This window comes from Canis lupus, chromosome 2 (assembly GCF_048164855.1).
Source record: "Canis lupus baileyi chromosome 2, mCanLup2.hap1, whole genome shotgun sequence".
Taxonomy (NCBI): Eukaryota; Metazoa; Chordata; class Mammalia; order Carnivora; family Canidae; genus Canis; species Canis lupus.
In genome coordinates, this window is record NC_132839.1 from 18,256,428 (window position 1) to 18,272,758 (window position 16,331).

The 16,331-nt window shown below is 34.8% G+C and overlaps 1 long non-coding RNA gene across 12 annotated transcripts in view; it reads right to left on the bottom strand.

The window, feature by feature from the left end:
* Positions 1-373: 373 nt before the first annotated feature.
* Positions 374-16,331, bottom strand: part of LOC140613213 (uncharacterized) — a 541,366-nt gene continuing 525,408 nt past the window's right edge. For all 12 annotated transcript variants that reach the window (XR_012014428.1, XR_012014406.1, XR_012014395.1 and 9 more), the window contains 2 exons: positions 1,985-2,033; positions 374-531 (listed from right to left, as the gene is read on the bottom strand). This is a non-coding gene — a long non-coding RNA (uncharacterized lncRNA). The remainder of the gene's footprint in view (positions 532-1,984; positions 2,034-16,331) is intronic.

The following is a 16,331-nucleotide window of genomic DNA, read 5'->3' on the forward strand; positions in this document are numbered from 1 at the left end:
ACAAAGGTGACTCAGTATACCAGGAGAAATACTGCCTTCCCCCTACCACAGCCCAGTGTGGATTAAGAAATGAAATCATTCTAATTTTATGATGTGTTTAACAAATAAATTTAAGCAATGATTAGGTCATTGGTTCATATAAGAACAAAATCAGTATGGTGCTATACGTGAAAAACTACTCATTGAGAGAACTGGACGGTTTTAACTGTTCAACTCCTATTTTAGAAGCCATGGGGAAAAACAAAGCTAAAGGGCTAAAATATAGTGGACCAATCCTGCATTCTTTATGAACTATACTCAGTCACTTGTAATTCTCTAGAGATCCAATAAGTGTTCATCAATTAAAATAAGAGAAAAAAATCTTTACCTAAAATAAGTAAAAATAGGGCAGCCCGGGTGGCTCAGAGGTTTAGCATCGCCTTCAGCCCAGGGCGTGATCCTGGAGATCCAGGATAGAGTCCCACATCGGGCTCCCTGCATGGAACCTGCTTCTTCCTCTGCCTGTGTCTCTGCCTCTCACTCTGTCTGTGTCTGTCATGAATAAATAAATAAAATCTTTAAAAATAAAAAAGAAGTAAGAATAAAACCAATTCTTTCCAGATGCTGATATAAAGGATGAAATTTCCTAAATTGAAAATCATTCTCTTCATGTTTTTGCATAAGTTTGTAGTAAGATAAAATTAACCTCATGATTATCCATTGATTAGGTTTGTTTAGGTTATAAGACTAGGTTCAATTCAGGGGTCATTTAACTTTGACCTTAATTAATAATTATCACAAACATACTGCTAATTTAAAAATCTTCCAGGAAGAACATATCAGCCAATGATAATATTATCAGTATGTATGAAGTATTATATGCATTCTTTAATATTTAAAATAATAGTACTTATTACAAGTAATATAAAATTATTATGTGGGTGTTTCTCATTAACAACATATGCCACTAAGTTTTACAACTCAATATTAGAAAGAATATTAACCAAAGAAGTATCAGTTGGGGAAGAATGGTGGTTCAGGTTAAATGTCTCCTTCAGCTCAGGTCAGGACCTCAGGGTCCTGGGATTGACCCCTGAGTTAGGTTCCCTGTTCAGCAGTCCTTCTTCCACTGCCCCCGCCTGCCCCTCCTCCTCCTGAACCCAGCTCATGGAAGCTCTCTCTCTCTCTCAAATAAATAAACAAAATCTTAAAAAAAAAAAAAAAAGATATCTGTTGAATAGTGAAAACTCATTAAACTCCATATAGGAGGATTTTGTCTCAAAATCAAAAAGCCAAGGACTCATCAGCTACTTGAATATTAAGAACTACCAGCACTTTAAACCTCATTTCCCAGTGAAAATCCTGGAAACTTGAGAAAATGCAAAAGAACATGTGGGTGGAAAATAGAAAAAGAAACAGCAAGAGAAAAAAATTTAAAAAGGCAAATGTAACTTGTAAATAATGAGTTTTTACTGTCAATGAAAATTCCATGTGTGATATCTTGGAATTACCTTTAGCCAGAAGAGTGCCAAATGTATCAAGAAAGAGTTTGTAGTTAATAAACCAAGAAGTGATTCTACTGCCTTCATCACTGTAACTCACCTTAAAGGAAATCCTTCCCAGTTATTGTGGAAATGAGACGTTTCCCAACAGTCAATAGAAAGATAATTATCTAACAGAAATTTTCAAAGTTATAAAGGCACGTCATAGTTTAGAGTAATCTTATTAAAAATCAAATTCACAACATCAACAGATCCTTCCTGTGCCATGTAATTACATTACAGACACTTAATTGAAATAAACTGGAAACAAAACCTGGCCTAGCACAGACATGTACTGATGGTTAAGACTCAGCAGGGTGGTACTAGTTCATTAAACTCAGTCTTCACATATGTCTACCCATTACGTTCTAAGAAAATATTAAAAATAAGGACATTAACTCAATTAAACACATTCAGATATTAGCATTCATATAAAATTTCCCCTATGTGTGTATAAAACTTACTTGAAAACAGTGATGTAGGTAAAGGCAGTTTATGATTTTGTGTGGTTACCTGGAGAGAAAAAAATTACACGCAGAAGAATTAAACATTTTCAAAGATAACTTACAAATGTATATAAAATAATTAATAAAAATTTTATACTACAAAAATTTCTAAGCCTTATTATGATTTGGATTCTCAAAGTATTGGCCCAATTGCGCAAATTATTCCCATTGGCATCTGAAGGACATTAGCAGTTCACTGAAAGGTCTGCGCTGGAAGGTCAGAGACTATATTGTTGCTAACCCAAGTACCACCTACTCCGGATTCGAAAGCTCCATAGGAAAGTTAGTCAACCAGAATGTTCTTATATTTTTCAACAAGGAATGTGAATTTATTCAGAAAATATACATTTTATAGGTTACTTCTTGAGTTCAGATAAACTAACCAGAAAGGTGAGTTTCTTTCTGTGTCCTCTGGGGCATTGCACAACCCAGACAGAAATCCCTGCAGAGCTAAGGGTCCTTGGCCACTGGGTTTAAACATGCAAAGCAAGTTTGGTCCTCTGAAAGCAGGTGGATGGAAACAGGGGCAGCTGAGTGCTGTTGTGAAGGAGAGCCCAGGCCACAGGCCTCCAATGACAATGCAGGTCATAGAAGAGATACTTTACCTCCTGTAAGTTATCTCAGAATGAACTTCTAGGGATTTTATAGTACGAAGGGCTGAATTTCAAATATACTGTTTTCATATTTGTGTGAGTCAAGTTTAAATTAAAGATTTAGCGTGTACTGTATTCCAATCACATTCCTGTACCTACAAACTTCGAAGAAGGAAACTTAGTTTTTGGTCGTATATAAAACCAATGTGTTTAGGCTGCAGCTTTATCTAGTTAATGAAAATCTTATAAATACACCAGCCCAAAATCTCTCTTTGATAAACTTAAAGGAAAGGCTTTGCAGAAAAAGCAAGCAAGCAAGCAAGCAATAGCTTGGTTTTGGGGATGCCTGAGTGGCTCAGTGGCTGAGTGACTGCCTTTGGCTCAGGGTGTGATCCCGGAGTCTTGGGATCAAGTCCCACATTGGGCTCCCTGCATGGGGCCTGCTTCTCCCTCTGCCTCTCTCTCTGTGTCTCTCATGAATAAACAAATAAAATCTTAAAAAAAAAAAAAAGAAAGCTTGTCTTTGCTATAGATTATTTAACCTGCTCTAAAGAAGATAAAATAATTTATCGCCAAATATTGTAAATTATTTTACAATAATTTGTAAAAATTTCTTTTTAAGAAAGGATGGGTTTTAAAACAATCTTTATGGGATGCCTGGGTAGCTCAGTGGTTGAGCGTCTGCCTTCGGCTTGGGGCGTGATCCTGGAGTCCTGGGATCGAGTCCCACATCGGGTTCCCTGCATGGAGCCTGCTTCTCCCTCTGCCTATGTCTCTGCCTCTCTCTCTCTCTCTGTCTCTCATGAATAAATACATAAAATCTTTTAAAAAATAAATAAATAAAACAATCTTTACAATAGATTTGCTAGAGCATTTGTCCTTCCTAAGTACAATTTATTTCTCCTATAATCCACATATTTTTTAAGAACCATAACAATAACAAATCAAAATCCTGCAATATTAAGTAGGCCTAATAATTAAGAGAAAGCCTAAAACAAACTAATATCCAACATAAAAGGGCCTGAATTGGCTCATCTAACTAGTGGCCCTCACAGCTGGTTTGATTCAGCACCTCACCAATGTCAATACAGAATCTGATTTTTTTTTTCTCTTTCCTCGGCATTCTGTAGAGTTAGAGTCATCCTAAGTTTGGTTTCTTTATTGAGACAAAATGGTTAAAGAAGTCCTCTAAATGAGGCACTTTCCAGGAAAGAAGGTTCTGTACTCTGGAAGAACTAACAAAAGCTGTCAGCTTAGTTTTGATCACACCAGCCCTGAAAGCATTCCTGTGGCCAGAGAAATGCCATGTGCCAATTGGCTTAAGCCTAGGTTATAGAACTAATCACCATGGAAACACGTGAAAGGGCCATTGGCTTCCACAAATCAAGAGCCACTGGGGTAAAGTCAATTTCATCCAAATTTTAGTGCCTGCCTTACAATGAAGGGCATGAAGCAACAGACATCATTTCTTGTCGAAACCAAAGATATTTCTTGCCTTCTGAGCTTCTAATCAAACTTCAGTGTTAGCTGGAGAGTAAACAGAGATTCCTTCATTTCAGACATGAAATTATGACCTGGATATGGCCACTGAAATTTAAGAGCCTGTAGGGAAGCTACTGCCTATTTTCTATCTATGAACACAATCATGTGACGATGAGGCTTACAGTAACATTAGCTATCTTGAGAATATTAAAAAGAAAGCCCAGGAAAATCATAGGTACTATCCCCTATACTCTGAAATTGTCCTGCCACTAAAAATCTGAAGAACTGAAATGCTACTTCACTGCAATTTTTTTAACCTTTTTATCAATTGAAGTTACAGTGGCCTGGAAAAACACAGACTGTAATAAGTTAGCATAGTACAAAAATAAAATGAAGATAGATGTATGGTGATAAACTGCAAGTGCTCATGAAAAAACAAGCATCAAACAAGAGTTTTCTTGAAAATTCTGGAATACATATACTTAGGGACTATATAACTTTTGGTGGAAAAGCAGACACATGAAGGCCAGAAGACATATGGAGGATAGTGCAATACTAATAGAAAAAACAGTATTGAAACATCTTTAATGTCCTCCTTTCCCTGTACCTTCAGAAAGAACTTACTCTGTCTACTGCTCAGAAGAGGATAGTCCCAGATATCCAATGACAATTTCAGTTTTTAGACTTCAGTTGATTGGACCAGAAAGGGCAATTGATCTAGAATGAGCTAGTCCATTGGCTGACTCAATTGAATAGCCAATTATTTTTCTCAACTCATGAATTTGAATAATGAATTTGAGATTCTGAAAAAGTTAAACTACTTTAAGGACAGAGTGGACACCCCAGTGAAGGCCCAGGAGCTCTTACTGCTCAGACAGATCAATCCTGGTTCTTCCCGTATGTGAGCTTTCTTTTAAAACCATATATCTAATAATACTCCAGGATATTCTTAACTTCAACTGAGTACAGAAATACTTAAAACGATTTTCTTTTATTACTGATAGCTCTTTTTAAACATTTCTCTACAAAGATTTTGAGTACTACAATTCCATCATTCTGAAAAATAGGCATCTCTTTTATTAATATTTTACCTTGTTATTATGAAAATGTTAAAATAAAAAATACAGAAATAGAGAAAATAAGTAAATGAACTTTGTGTACTCATCATTCTGCTTCCATAATTGTCAATATTTTAGGTAATAATCTTTTTAATTTTTAAAAATTATATTACTTTGGGTCATTCTGAAATATTTATTCTTTACAAACTTGAAATGTTTGGGGGATTCATGTATTATCAATCAGAAGACTAGTCTAAAAAAATCTGAATATTTATGAATTTCTGAATCGTGTTTTGCTAACATGCCAGTGTTACAGTTATACACATTTAAAAGCAAACAAACAAATAAACAAAAACATGATTCAGCATTTTAAGTAGGTTGCTATTTGTAGGTAAAATACGATGTTTCTGGTAATGTAAACTTATTTCCTTACTTTATATTAACTAATAGTTACAACATACTACTCTATACTTAAAGGCTATTTTTCTTAAAGATTTTATTTATTTATTTGAGGGAAAGAGAGAGAGTGAGCACACAAGCAGGGTGAGTAGCAGAGGGAGAGGGAAAAACAGATTCCTCACTGGGCAGGGAGCCCAATGGAGGGGCTCAAGCCCAGGACTCCAGGATTATGACCTGAGCCAAAGGCACCACCCAATGGACTGAGCCACCTAGGTGCCCCTATTTATAAGCTATTTATACTCTATTAAATACCCAGATCCTCATCTTCCACTTTTTTTTCAAAAGGACATTATTTGCATTTTTTTCTGTTTATAAACATTTTATAGCAATTTTATGAAAATTTTATTTATTTATTTTTATTTTTTATTTTTATTATTTAGGGCTTCTGTTTGAGCCCCTAAGCACTTCTGCAGGATTGGAGAGGATAAAAGTATCTTATTGGTAAGATTTAGGGCTGCTTTTTAGTATGCAAGAACCAGAAGTATCTTTTGTTTTATGTACTTGCCCAGTGGCCTTTTGGAATCAAGTTTATCATAATTTTGCAATCTTATATTTATACAAATGCAATTTCATAAATTTTGGGAGAAGTTTGAAGTAGGAAATCAAAAAAAAGAAACATGGATTCCAGTCCAAGATCTGCTACAAAATAGCTGATGATCTTGAAAAGTCACTTTGCCTCTCTGGGGCTCCTTTGCTTACTTATAAAATGTGCAGTGTAGACTACATGACCTTTAATTTTCTCTCAGCTCTAAAACTTGATGTCTAGCTACGTTTTTTTTTCCACAATGAACAAACAGATTTCTTTCTTTGTTAAGCATCAATTCAAAGTTAAAGGAATTTTCTCCTCCAATGATTTTTACTCAGAAAACTTGAGCTTTAGAAAGATAATTTATAGTGTATGTACTTCAGAAACTGATGTTAAAAAAAAAAAAAAAGAAAGAAAGAAAGAAAGAAAGAAAGAAAGAAAGAAAGAAAGAAAGAAAAAGAAAGAAAGAAAGAAAGAAACTGATGCTCTAGTGTATCTAAGTTCTTGGGTTTGGAGAAGATATTCTCTGTGCTCTTGAGATGCTTTAACCTACAATGTTATAGGATCTCAGAAAAAATAGAAAGCTATTACACAGTTACTACCTCTTGCTTTAGAATTTTTACTTATAAGAAGAGGTTGAGCATCTCAGATTGCCTAAAAAGCAAGATTTCTAGAATTATAATTGTTGTTTCCCATGCAGGTAATTGGTATCTGTAGAGAAGCTGAGGTTAAAAAAATAAATAAAAGCTAGGCAAAACTTTCTATTTTAACATATCATTAAACTTCATGAATTTAACAGGAAAATCACTTTCAGCCTGTAAAATTATTTTTTGTTATTATTAACTAAGAAGTCTTCAAAATTTCAAGTTTGCTCCCAGTGAGATTTAGGCCTACCTTTAGATACACACTGTACAATATGGTACCACTTGCCATCTATGATTACTGAACAGTTGAAATGTGGCCTGTACCACTAAGGGACTCAGGTTTTAAGTTAAATTAAATTTAAATTTAATTAAAATTAAATTCAAAATTAATTAAGAACTTTTAAAATATGTACAGAACAATTTTTAGGTATGAATCTACTTTTCCAGTTATAAATTTTATGAATAAAAGTGCATATTAAGTGTTTCTGAAAAAAAGTTAGTGCCTCAGCAAGACAAAACATCAGCAAAGAGAGAAAACAACCTACAGAATGGAAAAAAAATATTTGTAAACTGTATATCCAATAAAGGGTTAATATCCAAAATATATAAATAACTCATACAACTCAATAGCAATAAAACAAATAATTCAGTTAACAAAAGGACAAAAGACCTGAATAGGCATATCTTCAAAGTATACACAAAGCCAACAGGTACATGAAAAGATACTCAACCGCACTAGTCATTAGAGAAATGCAAATTAAAACCACAATGGAATACTGCTTCATTCCTGTTAGAGTGGCCATCATCAAAAACAAAGGGATAATAAATGGTAATATGGATGTGGAGAAAAGGGAACTTTTGTGTCATATTGGGAGGACTATAAATTGGTACACCCACTATGGAAAATATGAGGGTTCCTCAAACAATTAAAAATAGAATCAGCATATAATCCAGTGATTCTGCTTTGGGAATATATCCAAAAGAAATAAGAACACTATCTTAAACAGACACCTGCACCCACATGTTCACAGAAGCCTTATTTACAACAGCCAAGACATGGAAACAACCTAATTGTCCATCAATGAAGGCATGGCTAAAGAAGTTATGGTATATATACAATGGAACATTATTCAGCCATTAAAAATGAGGAGATCCTATCATTTGCAGCAATGTGGATGGACCTTGAAGGCATTATGCTCGGTGAAATAAGTCAGAGAAAGACAAATACTGTATGAGATCAGACTTGTGAGTATGAGGCAGGGAGGGGGGACTGGAGGAAGATGGCACAAAAGTTATACTTCAAAAAAAAAGTTAAACTTCCAGGTATAAAATGAATAAGTACTAGGGATGCAATGCACAACATGATGACTATAGCTGAAATTGCTTTTATTATACATGGGAAACTCGCTAAGAGTTCCCATCCAAGGGAGAATTTGTTTTCTTTTTATTATGTCTATAAAATGATAGATGTTGACTAAACCCATTGTAGTAACCATTTCACAATATATATAAATCAAACCATTATGCTGTGTGCCTTACACATACACAGTGATGTAACATCAATTATTTCTTAGTAAAACGGGAAAAAATTTAGTGCCTCGCTGACTTTTTGAAAGTGGAAAATACACAAGAAAAATGTAAAATATACCATTAATAAATCTTAAAATATTAACTATATACTGTAAGGATAATATGTTGGATATACTGGCTTAAAATATATTGCTAAAGTTAATTTTATCTGCCCCCTTTTTGTTTTTAAACATGAGTATTAGAAAATTTCAAGTTATTTAAAATAAAGTTATGTGGCCCAATCTCTGTTTCCAGTAGACAACACTGGTCTGGAGCACTGGGTCATTTTAAGAGAATAATTTCTAAGCAGAATTAGCCTTTGCTGTTTCCTTCTGAAACATTCAATTCCAGTAGTGATTAGAATAAAAAATAAAGAACACCTGAGGTCTGACAAAATTATTTTTGTTAAGCAGACAAACTAATTAGAGGTAACTGAGGTCTGTTTCAATTTCTAGATAATAAATTTAGAATCACTGGCTGAATTTTTAAAAATATATCCAGAATTTTAAAATCAGAAAATATCTTACTTCATCAAAATTAATTCTATGCAGAAGAAAGCATACTTCATGCAATATTCTCAAATTCATTTAGAAAGTTTGTGGTCCCATCAGAACAAGAAGTTCCAATTTTCAACCTCTTCTGCCTAAGGGTGATTACATATAAAGGAAAGAATTTAAATAATAATTCCAAGAAAAACTATCCAGCAAATGTCATCAAAAATGGTTTGTCTTAGGATCCTTCAAAAGTTCTTTCTGCACAGTATAGGTCACATAAAAAGTTGATTTTAAAAAGAAACATTTATCTTCCAAAGGTTTACTTATTTTGCAATTTAATCAGTTGTTCTTTCCCACTTTCCTACAGTCTTTTTGAAAGATATATCCCCTATCATAAGAGCTGTATACTTACTATAGCCATCCATTGGAATAAAAGTGGCCTAGAAAGGGTTAAGATTGGGAGCAAACTTAAGGCCAAACTAAAATCAAAAAGTTGCTGATGTGAAGTACCAGGTCTCCTGGGGAAACAACATACAGGCTGCACCATTGACTTGCCAATTAATCCAAGGAGCCACATGGCCATTAGTTCGGGAGAGATGCTTGCTTGACTGTTTGCCTAGAGGTAAGAGCTAGGTTTGCAGCTGCCAAGCAGCAGGATGACAGAAATAAATGGTGGGAGAAATTAGGACTAAGAATATAAGTACTTCATTATCTTGGCTTGGCTTCAAAGGAATACCTGAATGTCAAACAAACTACGGCATCTTGCATAATATACAGATTAATCTATCACAAAAAGCCTTCAAGATAATAAATAATTTTCTAAGTATCTTTACAATAGCTTTATACTAGGTACATTCTACTAATTCCTACAAAATTCTAAACCAAGTCTTCCAATTTAATAATTGAAAACCTGAAGGTGGGCCCATATCACTTTCCAGGGCTATAAATAAGTTTCATATAGTAAATTCAATGAAGGAGTTATTAAAACTCTGCATGTTAATTATTACCTGTATATTAATTACTATCTTGCTCATTTTTGTCATAACTTGCCTATTTTCTTGTTTGGGGCTCAGGATGCTTTTAATGGCTACATGATTTACTTTTCTATGGATTTCCATGTATGAAATGGTTCAGTGAAAGTGACTGTATTTGATTCTGACACTGAGAAATTGCTAACAGCTCATACCTACTCTGAAGTTAATTAAGAACATCCTGGATATGTTCTTTGGGGAGGTACTTCAAGGTAATTCATAGAAAAAAAATTCAACTGAAAGCATCCAACTAAACAGCTGAAATCTCAACTGTGTTCTTTAAATGTATTTCAGCAAAACACAAGGATACTGGGGCATGAAACGTAACTAAATAAAGTCACTGAAATTATACTTAGAAAAATATTTGTAGCTTTCTCTCATAAAAATACTGCTGTACAATTAACATATTTAATACCCTAAAATGTTTTCTGTCAGAGATACATTTTCTTATTCTACATTATTTCCTGTCTTAATCATGGCCTGGTTGATGATACAATATCTGGGATGAACTCCCAGCCTCATTGAATCTAGTTGGGTACCACTTTGTACTGTGCCACCCTTTTCGCACTGAATCAGAACGAAAAGAGTCTCGGGCAGTCGACAGCTTCATCACTGCTTCCAAGTTCAGGTTGGCTGGGCTCCCAAATCTCTTGGGGTATGTTGGCTGCCAAAGCAAATTAGTCTCACTTTATCTTTGGGGCAGTGACTTTGCTAACTTTATTGGCTGTGTGGGGCCTAGGCCTTCCAACATAAGCAGGTGACACATTGAAAAAAAAGAAAGTATAGTTAAGATATTGATCTCCTTCCCACTCAAAAATGACATTTCCAAAAAAATAATCAGAAAATCTACAAGGGAAGAAGAATCCAGTCAGAATACACGAAAGAAGTCAGGGCTTAAATTATAGTTCAAAGTGGACAAAAGAGCAGTGTGGAATCACCACAAGACCGACATTAGTAGTAAATTTACAATCTGAAAAACATTAATGTCATTGATGAAGCAGAGGAAACAACAGATCATATCCGGCATATATAACAATATATATATATTTTTAAATATATATAAAAGATGGTAGAGGGAAAAGAATAGAATGAAAGAAGCAATCAAATTTGGAAATCACGGAGAAGTTGGACAGGCTTGAATAAATCAGTCGAAGAGTTACGTAGTACTCACAGAAACATGTCCAAATAGAAATGTTTAAGTTTGCCATCTGTATCTTCAGCCTCCCGAGTTGGTGGGAAAACTGGAGGTGTGTGTGTGTGTGTGTGTGTGTGTGTACTTATAAATACATAAAAAGAACTCTTTATTTCAAATATGCAGTTTGGTTGATTTGTACATTTGTAAAAGTTGTCTCAAGTTGTACTGAGCCTAGAAATGGTTAACTGTGGACAGCTTCTCTTTGTCAGCAATGTTCCCTAGACATCAAGGACAAAACCTCAGAAGGCCTGATCACCAGATATTCTTACGTGATGGGTCTGAGAAGGGCCCAGGATAATTTCTTTTCTAATGTCTAAGAGCAAGAGAAGAGACTTTCTTAGGTACCAGTGCAGTCCCCGAACATTAAACAGCATTTGGCACATGATAAATACCTTATAAATAACGCATGAATGAATAAAAGAAAAATTACTAACAATTAAATAAGTGAATAAAGCACACATGATTCTGATGCAAAACTGTCCGTGGACCAAGCAAGCTTCAGGAAACAGTGATCTGGAATCTTTATTCCTCTTCTTTAATTTCAAAGAATGATGAAAATTAATATTCATTGCCACTGCAGACCACTCAGGAAGTGTGGCTTGCGCTATGCGGCATCTAGTTGATTGAGATACCTCTGGTTTACTAATTCAGGTTTCAAAAGTAATTGGATGCTATAGCAATTATTTCCAGAAAGACTTCCTTCCTCAGTGATGAAACAATTTTTCTTTCAGTTGTGAGTGCACACAAAAGTTCTAAAGTTAATTGGATAGCGTGTAAGCTTGCTTCACTTCATAGTAATCCTTTACTGCCAATCTTGTCATCTCCAGGGTTAAAATCATGGCTTCTCTGAACTCCCTGCCCATGTGGATAGCAACATCACCAACGACAAATGAATTTAGTGAGAGCAACTAAGTACTGACTGAGGACAAGTTGACAGCACACCTACTCATATAATCTGCCCGTGGTCACTGATCTCAAGTGCATTTGTTCCCTTCTCAGTCAAAGGCTAGGAAATGAAGAGTTAAGCCTTAGCAGGGCTTCCTGAGACGGCTCCAGAAGTTCGGAATTTGGAGACTTAATACTGTATCCTGTCCCCTTTATGATCTAAAGTACAGAGAACATCAAAGGTTAAGGTTCGCTTCGACCTCCTAATTAAAGCTGCTTCTCAGTTGTGACAAACTTCAATACAACGCTACCCCAGAATGGACTCCTCTTACAAACAGTCTTGTTCTACAAAGTATTTTAACTGCAAAAGCAACGATAAGGAGAAAAGCTGATTTTGTGTCTGTTGTAAATTTTTGACAGAGAGCTAGAAGTTAACAGTCACATTTATATTTAAAAATATATTACCCAATAAAAGGTTGAAATCTAAAGGAAAAAGCTATAAGGATTTGGAAGAGGCAGAGTTTAAATTTTATTTGAGGGATCAAGGAATTCTTAGAAAAGGAAGCATTTCAATGACTTCCATGTAGCAGGTACTAAGCAAATATTTGTTGTCAGAATATTATAGACACTCTGTAATAAGCATGAAGTATGAGAACCACTTACTATTAAGCAAATTTTTAAAATTACCTTTAAGATATAAACCTGAATTTTACACTGGCTGACAGGGTTCTTCGTGGCCTGACTTCTCCTACCCACATTTTGAATTACATTCTTCTGAGTCAGCCACAACACGTATTAATTTCCCAAAGCATAATATTGTGTCCACACATTGTGTAACGTTTTCCTATTATTTGATACGACATCGTCACGTTAGATTTTCTCTGTATGTGTCTGGAGGCAATTTTGCCACTGTCCCTTAGAGCCCCTGGTGACCAGGTGAGAGAAGAGGCAATTCTAGCTGGTATCCAGTACCTACACCTTTTCGAGTCTCCACGTTACACAGGGCACAGAGGCATCTGGCTTTATCATGGTATTATGAATTTTTAAAATGGCAAAGGACAAGACACATATCAGCTATCTTCTGCTTCTTCTTTTTCTTTGCAAATTCTCAGGATCTTGGCATTGGGAGAAGACTACAGATAATAGTAATGAGAATTAAGTTATTGTTTACCTTCCCTCCCTGATTCTAACTTACATTTCGACAATACTTGATTGCCATGTTGACCTTTTCCACATTTTGGTCTTAATGACTCTCTTACTAAAAAATAGTCTAAGTCCCTGCTACTCTGACCTCTCAGAGGACCACAGCTTAGGAGAGAAGGGATGAGTTAAGAATTCAGCTACTCAAGATGGGAAAGGACAGCATTCTAGACATGGAACCAGAGGACAGTTGGGGGCGGCGGGGAGCCTGAGTAAATCTCTAGATAAAGCAGAGACTTTTTTTGAGATGACTTTGAAATTAAGGTCTGATACATGCAAGGAAAAACAAAATAATGTTAAGAGAGGCTAAGACAAAGCTATGAGAATAAGGATTCTGTGTGTTGATGAAATGTCCACGGAAGCAATCCCAAGTGCAGAGTCAGTTTACGTCCCTTCCCTCTTCTCATTCTTCCCCTTCCCTGCTTTGAAAAACATTCACAGGAATTGAATGGCTTGACTCATAACTGCAAAACCAACTAGCACATGTCATCCTATTGAAGATGAAATATATCACTGACAAGGTACAATATGGAACCAAGTGACAGTTTTTATCAGGGTGTTGCATTTTTCTTGAAAGTTTATTTCCCAACAGTAACCCCTCTAAATCAACTACGACTTCATTTGTTATATGAATAATGATTTCATTTGTCTTAGTATTCTATTGTCTCAGTGGTCTCCAACAAATACTATTTGTTTTTCAAATTTACATTCAAATTCTAGTTAAGTAACATGCAGTGCACTATTAGTTTCAGGAGTAGAATTCAGTGGTTCATCACTTACATACAATACCCAGTGCTCATCACAAGTGCCCTCCTGAATGCCCATCATCCATCTAGCCCCTCCCCTACTCACCTCCCTCCATCAACCCTCAGTTTGTTTTCTATCATTAAGAGTCTCTTATAGTTTGATTCCTTCTCTTTTTCCCTCTACCACATGTTCATTTCTTTTCTTTCTTAAATTCCACATATGAGTGAAATCATATGGTATTTGTCTTTCTCTGACTTATTTTTCTTAGCATAATACACTCTAGCTCCATCCACATCATTGCAAATGACAAGATTTCATTCTTTTTGATGATTGATAATATTCCATTGTGTGTGTGTGTGTGTGTGTGTCTGTGTGGATGGATAGATAGATAGATAGATAGATAGATAGATAGATAGATAGATAGATAGATGATAGATAGATATCAGCTCTTTATCCACTCATCAGTCAAGGGGCATTTGGGTTCTTTCCATAGTTTGGCTATTGTTGATAATGCTGCTATAGACACCAGGGTACATGTACCCCTTCAAAACTAGATTTTTGTATCTTTTGGGTAAGTACCTAGTAGTGCAATTGCTGAATTGTAAGGTATTTCTATTTTTAACTTTTTGAGGAAACTCCATACTGTTTTCCAGACTGACTGCACCAGTTTGCACTCAGTGCAAACAAACACTATTTTAGAAGTACTCTTGTCAAATTATTTTCTATTCTTTAGAGCATACATATATAAATCTAACTACAAAAGAAGAAAAGAACAAGACAATAGCTTCAGAGTGATTCAGAAATATGTTGGGTTTTAAGAAAATGGATAATCTCTACTAGTAAAAATTGGGTAACTCTCAGAAAGTCTTTGGCTTTTACTTTTCTCCTTTCTATTAAACCATGCTCATTCTTCACTACGCATATATTTACTCACCTGAGAGATCAGTGAAATGTACTGTTCATACTTGGAATAACAAAACAGAAGGACTCTCAGCAGAAAAGTGAGGTGTAATAAACCAGTTCTCCAGTCAGAGCATAGTAGTGAAACTAGAAGCATTCTCATTAACTTAAAATTGAATAATAGTTTCAGTGAAAATAGTGACAGGTCGATGGTATAGGATGGTAGAGGCACTAAAATTGTTCAATTCAAAACAATTATGAAATTCTAAGTGAAAAATACCAATGTATTTTTTACCCCTCAAGGACTTACACCTTCATGATACTGTACTCATATTCTGTGTTTTCAGGTTCATGCTTAAACGATCAATACAATAATGGGTTGAGTTGTTTTCTGACACTTGTGAATCTTACCCCTTTACTCTTTCATTCTTAGGATATTGTTTCTAGGGTAGTATGTAATTAAATTATTCCCCTTAAGTTTCGCCTGCTCATTTCTACTATATGGAAAGTAAAATTTCATTTATCATAAATGCTTGCCTTTGTTTAAAGATCTATTTGGCCCTCTAGGTTCTATGTTCAAGAAAATTACCTTAGTCATTTCATGAAAACAAGATTATAGTGACTTTCATTTTGTAGGAAATATGAAGTCACTACACGTTTAAAGACTGATGCTATAGACATAGAAGGACATTCTAGAAGCAACATAGACTAAAAACTGACTGGAATTTTTAAAAATAATGTTTTTAAAGTACTGAGTATTCAAATTAATAAGATTATAAAAGATAGATAATAGATATTGAGAGGTATTGATATTGGGCCCATAGTAGCAAGGCCTGATTGAATGAACTGATAAAGCAAGGGAACAGAGAAACCCATAGTAATTATTAAGTTGTGTTTCTGTTTCCTTGAGATAATGATAGCATCACTAATGAAAATGATGAAATTAATTCAAGGAAATGATTTGATGAGAAAATAGAACATGTGAAATCAAGATATTTCTGGAGACAGCATATAAAAATATTGTAATTCCAGACATTTATTCTCAGCTTCAGATCCACGTATCTTTCTGACATTTCTTCTCAGGTGTCCTAGAGTTAAAGGTGACTCAAAGTGAGCAAAACCATATTCATATTCTGCTCCTGTTCTCTCCTATTATTTTAATTCAGAGATGGCAGGTCAGAAAGAGAGTTACCAGATTTGCCAAGTAAACTTGAATTTCATAAAATGACAAATAATATTTTAGTATATACATGTCCCAAATATTGCATGGGATATACTTACACTAAAAACAAACAAAAAAATCATTATTTACCTGAAATTCAAATTTAGCTCATGTCCTGTATTTTATAGTATTTATTTAGAAGTCAGGATTTTATCACCATGCCTTTTTTCACATTCTTTCATTGCTTTTTCTACATCAATCTATCACCAAGTCCTGAAAGTTTTATTCCCTAAATATCTTTTGAATCAGCCATCGAGTCCTCTGTTGGTACCACATGCAGCAGATTAAGCTACCATTATC